The sequence below is a fragment of the Oryx dammah genome, unplaced genomic scaffold (genome assembly GCF_014754425.2).
Source record: "Oryx dammah isolate SB20612 unplaced genomic scaffold, SCBI_Odam_1.1 HiC_scaffold_8, whole genome shotgun sequence".
Taxonomy (NCBI): Eukaryota; Metazoa; Chordata; class Mammalia; order Artiodactyla; family Bovidae; genus Oryx; species Oryx dammah.
The window spans coordinates 8,933,377-8,945,738 of record NW_024070192.1 but is presented as its reverse complement, the minus strand read 5'-3'; the positions used below and the strand labels follow the sequence as shown (position 1 = coordinate 8,945,738).

At 47.9% G+C, this 12,362-nt stretch overlaps 1 non-coding gene across 1 annotated transcript; it reads left to right on the top strand.

Moving 5' to 3' along the window:
• The first annotated feature begins 538 nt into the window (after positions 1-538).
• Positions 539-670, top strand: LOC120867487. Its single transcript, XR_005721915.1, has one exon. It is a non-coding gene; the product is annotated as a small nucleolar RNA SNORA11 (small nucleolar RNA).
• Positions 671-12,362: the final 11,692 nt, after the last annotated feature.

Below are 12,362 nucleotides of genomic sequence, written 5' to 3'. Positions count from 1 at the left end.
TTCTAAACAATGGTTGTTACTGTTGGGTTTTAATAATATATCTGTAAGCTTCGAATTAGCACTTTTTTATTACTTAACCTTTGATAAACATCCCGTTCTTTGTGGGAGTACACTGGGAAAAGCCCAGCAGTGTCGTTGGTTCCCACTGCTCATGTTCATTTGGGGAGTAAGTTCATGGGGGTTTGGGGGTCACTAGCGATCACTTTGGGGGCAGTTTGTGTGTCCCAGCCCCATGGAATTGCATTTTCCTGTTTTTAAACAGGAGATTGGGAATAAACAATGTCAGCACAGGGATTGCAAGGATGAAGAAACAGAACTTGACTTCCTTCAGTTCAGTCATTGTGTGACTCCCCGTCAGGGCTTAAAATTTAAAACAGGGAAGCAGTGTGAACTGCGACGAGAAGTATTTATTTATGAGCGCCGATTTTAGTTCATACACGAACTGTTTTACTGAATTTGCATAATCTTTGTAAGATGAGCATCTCTTCTTCTTTCAAAGTGATTTCTTAAAATCACACATCAAGAAAATGAATGGCTTGGGGTGCGCTCAGAGCCAGAGGCCTGAAGAAATGGCTCGTCTCTTTACAACACACCCAGCAGGAAATTGGGTTCTTTGTGAAGACGGGTGCAAAACTTGTGTGGCCTTGCTATGAACAAATACCCAACACATGTCCCCCTGCCCCTACACGAGGCTGCTGGGCAGGGCCAGTGGGACATGGCTCAGTATTGGAAGAAAAGCTACCAAGTTTAGCGGGGGAGGTTTCCACCTAGAGCCTGCCAGGTCTATGTGTGGGTGGGCCATGAGTGGTCTTGGAAAGGCTGTAAACCTCTCTTTTCAAGGAGAAAGAAAAAAAAAGATTCCAACTATATGCCATTCTGGAGAAGGCAGAACTATGGAGATAATTAAAAGATCAATGGTTGCCAGGAGTATGCAGAGAGATGAATACACATAGTATCGAAGTTTCTATGAGGGTGAAAATACTTTGAATGACATTATAATGATGGATATATGTCATTATACTTTTGTCCAAACCCATAGAATGTGCAACACTACTCATTTACTTAAAGTGAACCCTAAGATGAACTGGGAACCATGGTAATTATGATGTGTCAATGTAGTTCATCTTTGGCTAAAAAAAAAAAAAAGGTACCACTCTATTGATAAAGGCTGTGCATGTGAGGGGAGGAGGTACATGGGGAATTTCTAAACCTTCTTGTCAATTTTGTTGTAAATCCAAGACTACTTAAAAAAAGTTCTCAAAGAGAAAAATTTAACACTCAGGGTAGAAAAAAAAAGAAAAGAATGGCTGTTACACATTTTATTACAGTGTTATTTCCTAAGGCTGCTGGAACAAATGGCCACAGATTTGGGGGCTTACTGGTGGTGCAGTGGTAAACAATCTGCCTGCCAATGAAGGAGACACAGGTTCAATCCTTAGTTAGGAAGATCCCCTGGAGAAGGAAACGACAACCCACTCCAGTATTCTTGCCTGGGAAATCCCATGGACTGAGGAGCCTGGTGGGCTACAGTCTGTGGGGCTGCGACAGGTGGGACATGACTTAGTGACTGAACAAACACACCACACAGACCTAGTGTTTCTGGAGGCCAGAAGCCTGAAATGGGTGTCACCTGGCCAAAACCAAGGTGTTGGCAGAGCTGTGCTCCCTCCAGAGGCATTTGGGGAGAATCCCATGCCTTTTCCAGCTGCTAGAGGTTGCCTCCTTTCCTTGGCTTGTGGCTCCTTTCTTGTCTTCAAAGGACTTCACTCTCACCTCTGCTTTTGTCCTGACGTAGCTTCCTCCTCCACTCCCAAGTCTCCCTCTGCCGTGTTCTTTTTTTCTTAAATAACATTTTTAACATATCACTGTAAGTAAGTGCTTAGTCACTCAATCGTGTCCGACTCTGACTCTTGGCAACCCCATGGACTGGAGCCTGCCAGGTTCCTCTGTGTTCTGGATTTTTCAGGTAAGATTACTGGAGTGGTTGCCATTTCTGTCTCCAGGGGATCTTCCCAACCCAGGGATTAAACTCGTGTCTCCTGTGTCTCCTGCACTGCAGGCGAATTCTTTACCTGCTGAACCACTGGGGAAGCTATAAATTAAATATCACTATATTTATTTATTTATTGCCTGCCCTGCACAGCATGCGGGATCTTAGTTCCCCAACCAGGGATTGAACCTGTGCCCTCTGCAGTGGAAGCATGGAATCTTAACCACTGGACCTCCAGGGGAGTCCCTGGCTCACTTTTTAAGGACACATGTGATTACTTTTAGAGACCACTGGGATAATTCAGGTGAACTGCCCATCCTCAAAATCTTTAACCATGTGTTGCAAAGTCCTTTTTGCTGTAAAAAGTAACAGTTTCTAGAGATTAGGATGTTTGTGTGGGGGAGAGACATTATTCAGCCTACTACAATTATCTCCAATAAATTTGTTGTATAGAGAGCGGGGGTTAAAAATCACCCAGTCTGGATGTGAAATGAGGCCTTAGGGCTGAGGCCTGGCACTGGAGAAAAGGCTGGAGAACAGGTTCTGACTCAGGGGAGGGGAAGTTGCATTTTGATGCAAGTCAAGGATGTGTGTGTGTGTGTGTGCACGTTTATATATGGGTCCACGGGTCTGATTGAGTGGTATGTGGACGACTGGTGTGTGGCTGTTTGTAGGGCTATAAAAGCTGGCCTGGCTCCAGGGTCAGGGCCATTGAAGCTCAGCTCTGGGAGGACCTTCTTGTTCTCATGATTATCACCTGACATGCATACACAGTATAGACCTGCTCTTCCATAAGTTATTGAGGGCCTACTATGTGCTGGCACTCTTCTGACACCAGAGATTCAGCAGTGAACACATGGATAAGCCCTGCACCGTGGAGTTTATATCACACGCATATGTGTTTGTTTATTATCTGTCTCGCCCACAGAATGGATGGTCCTTGAGGGCAGGCACTTCTCCTGTGAATTAGCCACACCCCAACTGGCAGTTCCGAGGTTGGTACCCTCGTAGGTCAGTCGGTAAAGATTCTACCTGCAATGCAGGAGACCCAGGTTCAATTCCTGGGTCAGGAAGATCCCTTGAAGGAGGAAACAGAAACCCACTCCAGTATTCTTGCCTGGAGAGTACCGTGGACAGAGGAGCCTGGCAATCCATTGGGTCGCAAGAGTCGGACACGACTTCGCAACTAAACCACCACCCCACATGGCAGGCCTCAGTGACCATCTATTGAATGAGTTAATGTCCCGTTGGGACCATCTCTGAGAGGTAAGAGTTTGGAATCACAGTCCTCCAAGTAAAAATGTCCCAAAAGATGACATAAACAGATTTCCTTTTTTTCACGTTATTTATAGTGGCAATGATATTGTTTTTCTTTTACTGTTTCCTCAAGGTCTTGGAATTCAGTGTCTATGGTGGGTCCAAGTTGAATTTCTGAACAGCTAAATATGGAAAGCTTAAAGCTGAGCCTGTGATGGTCATTCATTGTTTTTGTGAACATGTAATAGGTACCACGAAATCCAGCCAGGCTGAAAACATGGTCTTGGAAAAGTAATTTCCCCTCAATTGCTGGTTCAAAAACACCCTCCACTTGGTCTTCAAACAGCACTGCTTTCTAATGCTCCCCTTTCCCTAAACAAAGCATGCTTCTCTAGTACCCAGTCCTGCTGTCCACCTGGCTGGAGAGACAAGGGAAACAGGTGGGCAGATGCTCGTCATTGAAGGAGATGGGCATTTCCATTTTCAGGCAGATGTCAGTCTCCAGGCAGATTCAGCCTGGTGCTGCAGTTTAGTTTGGGGGATCTTTCTGATTCTCTTTTGGCCCTGCAGAAAGGGATCCGGGCTTCATGTTTTGCCCCAGCTTTCCAGATTCAGTTCAGAATCTCACAGCCAAAGCATCGTGCCCCTTTAGTGATGCAAGTGATCTAGGCACTTAGATTAGGGTACCAGCTGCTCAGGGCTGGGGTGTGAAGAAGGCAAGTCCCAGGTGGAACATCCGAGTCACCAAACGACAAGCCCAGGAGAAGAGCTGGGCGAAAGGCAATCATGTTAAATAACACGTACCCGTGAAATGGACATAAATTCAGGCTGAGATTCCATCCTGGGGTTCTGATGACATGAACCACAAGAACAAAGCTAAGGGAGATTTTTAAATGTCATCACCAGGCTCCTCTCTGGAATTACAGCTTAGTTATTTATTATGTACCGTCAGAAACATATATAAAAAAAAAAAAATAAAAAAAAATAAAAAAAAATAAAAAAAAAAAGAAACATATATAATAATTCCTTACGTTTGCCGTTGCCAGAGTACTTTCAGCTCGGCTATCCTGCAGGGTTCCACACCATGTCACCATGTCAATTTGAGTCCTTTGTAGAGTTGCCAGAAGTGGAAAGAGGATTTTTTTTTTTTAATAGATGTTATCTAGGATCATCCCAGACCAGGAAGAAAGTGGCAAGAGGGCTGAAGTCCAGGGAGCAGAATGACGCCAGTCTCAGCTGCTAAGGACCAGGGCTGAGGGGGGACATGCATGTCTACAAGTGGCATGATGGGAATTTGCTTGCTTTCTCTTTGTTGTTCAGTCACAAAGCCCATGTCCAACTCCTTGCAACCCCATGGACTGTAGCACGCCAGGCTTCCCTGTCCGTCACATCTCTGGGAGTTTGCTCAAACTCATGTCCATTGAGTTGGTGATACCATCCAACCATCTCACCCTGTCACCCCCTTCTCCTCCTGCCCTTAATCTTTCCCAGCATCAGGGTCTTTTCCAGTGAGTCAGCCCTTCACATAAGGTGGCCAAAGTATTGGAGCTTCAGCTGCAGCCTCAGTCCGTCCAATGAATATTCAAGTTTGTTTTCTTTCAGGATTGACTGGTTTGATCTGCTTGCAGTCCAAGGGACTTTCAGGAGTCTTCTCCAACACCACAGCTCAAGAGCATCAATTCTTCAGCGCTCAGCCTTCATGATCTAAAAAAAAAAAGCTCAAGTGTGTGTGGCCAGTTGACTGAGGCCACAGCTGCCTCCTGAGCTCAGTGTCCCTGAGTCTCCAGCTGTGTCCTTGGGAGAGAGGGATGAGTATACAGCTCGCCGGCTAACCTTGGCAGCCCCAGTCCGACTGTATTTCACTGTTATGCCCACCGAGCTTCCTTCTGCTTTTGGAATGGGGAAATTCAGACATCAATCTGGGCTTTCCAGGAAGTTTCGGTTCCACGTTTTTAGCCGGAGAGGAGGCATGCTGGCAGCTTCTGCTCACTTGACCCATGGGCTTTCTAGGAAGGCGGTAGAACCAAGGTCGCAGGCCTGAACAGGGTGCATTCTGCTTCTTCCAGACCATCTTCTCTTTTTCTTTCCAATTTGACCTTTTGAACAAGGCTTTGCCACTTGGTCACGATCAGGCAGTCCTTAGAAGGAAACCCCATTAAACATGTTAGACAGTGCTCCAGACAATGGCCGTGCAAACTCAACTCTGCAAAAAAAATATTCTGTTTAATTGATTTTCTAAAAAAAAAAAAATCTATTATGTTTCCCTGGGCCTGTCTATTGATTTGCAGCCCCACAGAAGTAATGAAGAAGCTTTGTGATCAATAAGGCCAAAGTGTATCTTACCCTGAATCAGTTCTGCCCACCCACCAGGGATTCAACCAGCAGGCCTCCCCAGACAGCGAGTGTAGTGTGAACAACCTCCTCCACCACGGCTGAGATTTATTTCTATTGGCATAAACATAACAAATGAAACCCTGATGACTTTTCTTGCTCAGAAAGCCAAGAATACATCACATCAGTCATCAGGAAACATACAAGAACACAATTTGCAAAAAGGAAAAAAAGAAAAGGAAAACAGTGCATTAAAAAAAAAAAAAAAACTAGCTCATTAACTCCTCCCCCATACTTAATTAGGATAATATTTTACACCTTAGCTCTCAGCTAATTTTCTTGCTTTTCTGTTCTCTACCCCCTCCTTCCCCAGTCCTGCTTCAGATTGGTTTCACAAGTCTTGGAAGGTTTTTCTGCCTTCACAGTGAATACCAAGTACAGGTAACGGCAATTGTGCAGGCTGATAATCCTGTGTAGAGCTAACACTGCTATCTTATCCTCTAAAAAAATAATAATGTTGAACGAGATAAGGCCCCTGCAATAAGGCAAGAAAGGAAGCCGGGGAACCACTGCAGACACGGTCAGGCAGCATTGGCTACGGAAAGGAGAGCTCCCTGAACCTGATAAGTCATCTTGGCTGCTGTTAATTTCAGAATTTGTTATTTGCATTTTGCCCTTTAACTGGAGGATACCGCCTGAGGCCGATTCTGATCAGATGCTATGCAAACTCATCCTGCTGCTTTGAGCTGATTTAGGAACAAGCTTTCTTCAGGACTAACCCCTGTGCTGACGGAAGTCCCCTCCTCCAATGAAGTTGGCCAGCGTGGCTGGATGGGTGGGGGTGTGCAGTCTGAAAGGAGGTTGTCAAGGTCTGCAGAGACCAGATTTTGAAGGACTTTGTCTGAGGACACTGGAGAGCCATAGAGAGATTTAGAGAGGGGGAAGTGACCAGATGTGTACTTCATAGGCATCCCAGGCTGGGGGGCAGGGCTCCAGTCTTTAGCCCCTCCTGTTTGTGCATGAGTGAAAATGATGGTGATGATGACAGTAAGCTAACATAGTGGACCAGGCTTGGCCCCAAGTTTCATTTAATCTTCACACCAACCCTAGCAGGGAGATACTGTTAGTCTCCCATTTTAGACAAGGAAACTGAGGCACACACAGAAATGTCCCACACGACAGGGGAACATCCCATGAACCTCCCGCCCTTGGTCAGGCAGGTATGGAGTTATTCCTTTCTTTAAGGTTCCCCGGGAATGCATGCTGGATAAGGAGCACCCAAGGAGGAGCTGTTTAATAGAGGCATACTAACCTTGACTTGGTTCGAATTTCTATTCTAAAAAGAAAATCATTGGGGGGGAAAATGCAGTTATTAGTAAATGATCTCGTGTGCACATCTTCCCGCAGGTTAAGATGAACCAGTGTGGAGCCCAGGGTGGCTGTGGGGAGACTGGCAGAGTAAGGAGCAGGGGAGGGGTGGAATCTCCTGGGGACCCCCAGGACTGCCCTGCCTTCCCTGCCTTGCCCCGTTCTGCACCACTGGGAGCCCAGAGCTCATTCATCAGAGGCAATTCCTGAGGCACAGTAGCCTGAAGTGGCTAGCCTCTAGTGCCAGAGGTTCTCTGAGCTGCACAGTGGAACCCCTGGGCGCCCCCTAGGCTGTGAAGTCAGGTCTCTGGGTGAGGCCTGGACCTCAGCAGGTTGACTGCCTCCGGTGATTCTAACATCAGCCAGAGCCGAGACTCCTGGGGTTGACCCTTTATGTGCTTAAACAGCTCCCTTAGGTGCAGTGGCAGCTCTCCGAGAACCCACAAAGAGAAGGCAGAGTGGGAGGGGCAAGGAGAGAAGCAAGGGGTTAAAGGGCAGGGGGAGGAGCCTCAAGGCACATCCCTCTTTGCTCCAACCTTGTCTGGTGGATGAAAGGGCCACAAGTGGGGGGCTTTTGGTGGTTGTGTGTGCCTGGCACAGAGAAGGCACCGAACAACTGAGTGCAGGGTAAGAAATGGATGGATAGCGATGGCAGGTGAGTGGGGGGAGGTGGAGGTGGCTGGGGAGTGGTGGGAAGTGGCTGGCTGAACAGTGGATGGGAGGTAGGTGGGGGTGGGGGGTTGTGTGTGGCTGGTAACTCAGCTGGCAAAGAATCCTCCTGCAATGCAGGAGACCCCCGTTCGATTCCCGAATTGGGAAGATCCCCTGGAGGAGGGCATGGCAACCCACTGCAGTATTCTTGCCTGGACCATCTCCATGGACAGAGGAGCCTGGTGGACTATAGTCCATGGGGGTCACAGAGTTGGACACGACTGAGAGACTAAGCTCACAGTGATGGGGGGTGGGAGGTGGGTGAATGGTTGAATGGATAGTGAATGGGAGGTGAGTCGGGGGAGGTGGGTGGGGGTGGTAGAAATGGGTGGAGCGTGGTAGGGTGGGTGGATGGGTGGAGAGTGGATGGGAGGTGGATGAGGGTTGTGGGTGGATGGGTGGAGAGTGGATGGGGATGGTGGGGGTGGTGGAAGTGGGTGGGGGTGGGCGACGGGCTGGCCACCCAGGGTCCCTTAGTGGATGTTTTCACATGGTGAGGATTTGGGGGCAGAGATGGGGAGGTGGCTGAGAATGTGGGATCTTCTGTTTGCTTTGGCCCTGGCTTCATGGGACACGCTCCTTGAAAATGAAATCCATGTCAGTGTAATATTAGAGCTTTGACTAAGAGCCAGCCTTGAGCACAATTTGTCTTCGGTTCTTTAACTGAGAGGCTGAAAGAGTCTCAGTGTCCAGAGGGGATCGTTAAGACTTCTGGTTTCTTGTTCAGCTTTCTGGGTGAAATCCCATCCAAGCGTGGCTGGCTCCCCGCTCTTGAGTTCAGCTGTCTCCTCGGTGGGTTTCCTGGTGAGGACCCAAGCACCTCTTTTTCTTCTGCATCAGAACCCAGCATCTCCTGCTGACCAGGAGCCCCCCACCTCCCTCCTGCCTGGCCTGGCCTCCATCCCCCGCTAAGCTGGGGCCATCCTCCTAAACACTGATCCAGCCTCTAATGCTGGACGCAATCCGATCAAAATGAAGAGGAAAGGTGAGCTGTCCATAGCACTAGATTTCACGGTCACTTGAAGACCTGCCCTCTGTTCTGAGATTATATCCTTTCTCCCTTTTGGCGTTAACAGGTCCTTTGTTTTATAAAATGATGGTAATGTTGGTCAGCAAATGCTTTACAAATGGTCCTGCCTCAGAGAGTAAGGTGGCCATCCGGGGTCCTTCTCTACTTTTCTGCTTTGAAATTTTGCCCGGTGGAGCCATCAGGGTGTCATCCCCAGGCGAGGGTGCCAAGGGCGGGCCTTCCCTACAGAGGGCTAAGGTTAGGGTGGTGCCACAGGAAACAGCAGGGACTTTCCAGCTGCCTCTGTGGTAAAGAACCCACATGCCAGTGCAGGAAATGCGGGAGACGTGGGTTCAATCCCTGGGTCGGGAAGATCCCCTGGAGGAGGAAATGGCACTCCAGGATTCTTGCCCGGAGAGTCCCATGGACAGAGGAGGAGGCTGGAGGCTACAGTCTTTAAGATCACAGAGAATCCATGCGACTGAGCATGCACGTGCAGGCAAGAACACCACTGTTCTAGAATCCTGGGGGCCCCTTTGGACACCTGGCTTCCCACCAACCCAGGTATTGGGAGGAAAGTCATATGACTAGTGCTGATGGAGTAGTTTTCCCTGGAGACTCCTCCAGGCACCTGCTGTCCTCTTCCTCCTATGGCAGGGTAGCCTGACAGGTGGCCTTCGCCCAGCAGCCTGGGGTCCAGTCAAGGCGTCTCCTTATTTTGTGCTTAACAGACACAGATGGCCCTCTGAGAGAGGAACTGTCCCCAGCAGGGAGAGGACTGTCCATCTCCAGAGGTCTTTGCATTAACACAGAGTCTCTATCACAAGAAGCAGCGCCCCCTCCCTGGGACTTGCTGGGATGATTAAAGCCCCCTCCTGGTAGTTCCTGGCACCCCACAGGTGGCCATCGGGGAACGGGAGAGCCCGTCCTGAGTGCAGCCTCTGGGTCACCTCTGTCTACTGCCTCCAGGCCCAACACATTATTTCTACGGTAGCCTGAGGCTGGAGGGCTAGGCCTTAGGCTGGGGAGCAGGCGATGGGAAAGCATCCAAGGGGGCTCTTAATGAAAGTGGCTGCCGGGTACCCAGCACTCATGCTAAAAAGAAAAAACGACTATGGGAAACCCACGATGAAGCGCAGAGGGGAGACTTTCACTGCCATCTGGGACCCTGACGCAGTACAGCATCTATTTTGACAACACTAGGGATGAGGTTTGGGGCTTCCCTGGTGGCTCAGAGGTTAAAGCATCTGCCTACAATGTGGGAGACCTGGGTTCGATCCCTGGGTTGGGAAGATCTCCTGGAGAAGGAAATGGCAACCCACTCCAGGATTCTTGCCTGGAGAATCCCATGGACGGAGGAGTCTGGTGGGCTACAGTCCACGGGGTCACTGGGAATGGGAGAACAGGGTAGGTCTTTTCAAGCCAAAAGACAGGAACTGTCTCCATCCCAAGTCTCCGAGTGACGCTGGCTGGCAATACCCAGGTTTGGGTGTTGGAAGGGGTCTGCTGAGGATGGGGGTCCCTGCCTTGGATCACGGAGTCCAAATGCCCATTCCGGTCCTCACAGGTGTGAGCAGCTCGTGGCCAGACAGGGACTTAATGACCATACGTATTTGATTTCATCTCATCTCTTTACCTTGGCAGGTGGACTTCATCTCTCGTCTTATATTTAGGGAGTGGATGCTCAGAGGGGTTCAGACGCTTGTTCACTTGTTTGGGGATCAGAGCCGGGGTTTGGACCCAGGGCTGTTTGCCTCCGAGGCTCCTGACCCCTATTCAATGACCAAACACATCAACCTTCGAGGCTGCTGGCCATGCTTCAAAGGCTGACTCCTCCACTCCAGAGACTGGGACTTAGAGCCTCTGAGAATCCATTTCCTGCTCCGTAAAATGAGGGAAATACCAGTCAAGTCTTCCCCAGGTTGAAGTGAGGATTTGATGGAAAAAAAATGTGTGTGAAACCCTCAGAGGAGTGCCAGCCTTTACCCGCTCAGCTGCCTGAATTTGGGAATGAGGTTTCTATTGAAATTTTCTTTAGAGGAGAAATATCCAGACAAATGACATCTTGGCTCACCACACACACACACACACACACACACATTCATATCTGTTCACACACATGTACATATATTCATATATACACACATATTTATAGCTCTCTGTATATATCTCTATACATATATAGATATACATGTCTACTCATATCTATTTATATAAACATTATATATACATATATTCATATCTATGTATACATATGTCTGTATATATATATTCATATATACACATACATCTATATATACTTATGCATACACACATATGCATATCTATTTGTATACACATATATTCATTTAGCCATATATATTTATGCACACATATACATATATCATTATATGCATGTATATTTATAACTATGCACACATATACATATATTCCTGTCTATTCATATGCTTATTGCTCTGAATAAGTACACACATATGCACACATATTCACATCTATTTATACACTCACATATATTCATACATACATATATTCCTATCTACACATATGTTTATATATGTATACAAATACATACACACATTCATATCTATTTACATATACATTTATATCCATATATCATATATTCATAGCTATCTGTGCATGCATATACATATATTAATTTATATGCACATATATTTATACCTCTCTATACACACATAGGAGAAGGCAATGGCACCCTACTCCAGTACTCTCGCCTGGAAAATCCCATGGACGGAGGAGCCTGGTGGGTTGCAGTCCATGGGGTCGCATAGAGTTGGACACGGCTGAAGCGACTTAGCAGTAGCATACACACATATATACACATGTGTTCATATTTATCTGTAGACACACATATACACATACTCCTCTTGTTTTTCTCTTCTTGCCTGAAAAGTTGGAGGCCTGGTGGCTCAGACGGTAAAGAATCCGCCTGCAGTGCTGGAGACCTGGGTTCGATCTCCAGCCTGGGAAGATCCCCTGGAGAAGGGAATGGCTCCCCACCCCAGTATTCTGGCCTGGAGAATCCCATGAACAGAGGAGCCTGGGGGGATATAGTCTGAAGAATCTAAGCTACTCCATTTTGTAAGGTTTCGGGAAAAGAGTCTTTGGAAATCCAGGAGCCTTTGGAAATCCCCTGACCTCACCCCACCACCTGCGAACCAATCAGAACCCTTGGCCAGCCCAGGAAATTCGAATCAAGCCCGGGAAACAAGAACCAATCAGAACTCAACACCTAACCCTTCACCAGAAGGTGACCAATCAGACCGGGAGACTCCTGGTTTTCAAATTTTTCGCGCGACAATACCCTATATAAGCAATGTAACCCAGAGCTCAGGGCTCCTCCCTATAGCTGCTGCGTCGGTATCGGTGGGAGCCCCAGCTCGAGCTCGGTAATAAAAACTCTCTTGCTTTTGCATCGGATATCGGCTCCCTTGTGGTCACTGGGAGATTTCGCGACTTGGGCACAACAAGTCCATGTGGTCACAAAGAGTTGGACACGACTGAGTGACTTTCACTACTACTATTGCTCTTGCCTAGGAGTAAGGACAGCACAATGACTTCTGAAGCTAAAATCTCTGCGGAAGGAGATTGAAGCTTGGTGGCTTGCTGGTGTGACGTGGTCTCTCTCCTCTGGTCACGGGCTGGCAGCCCAGAGGAACCTGCATCAGCCCTCGGCTT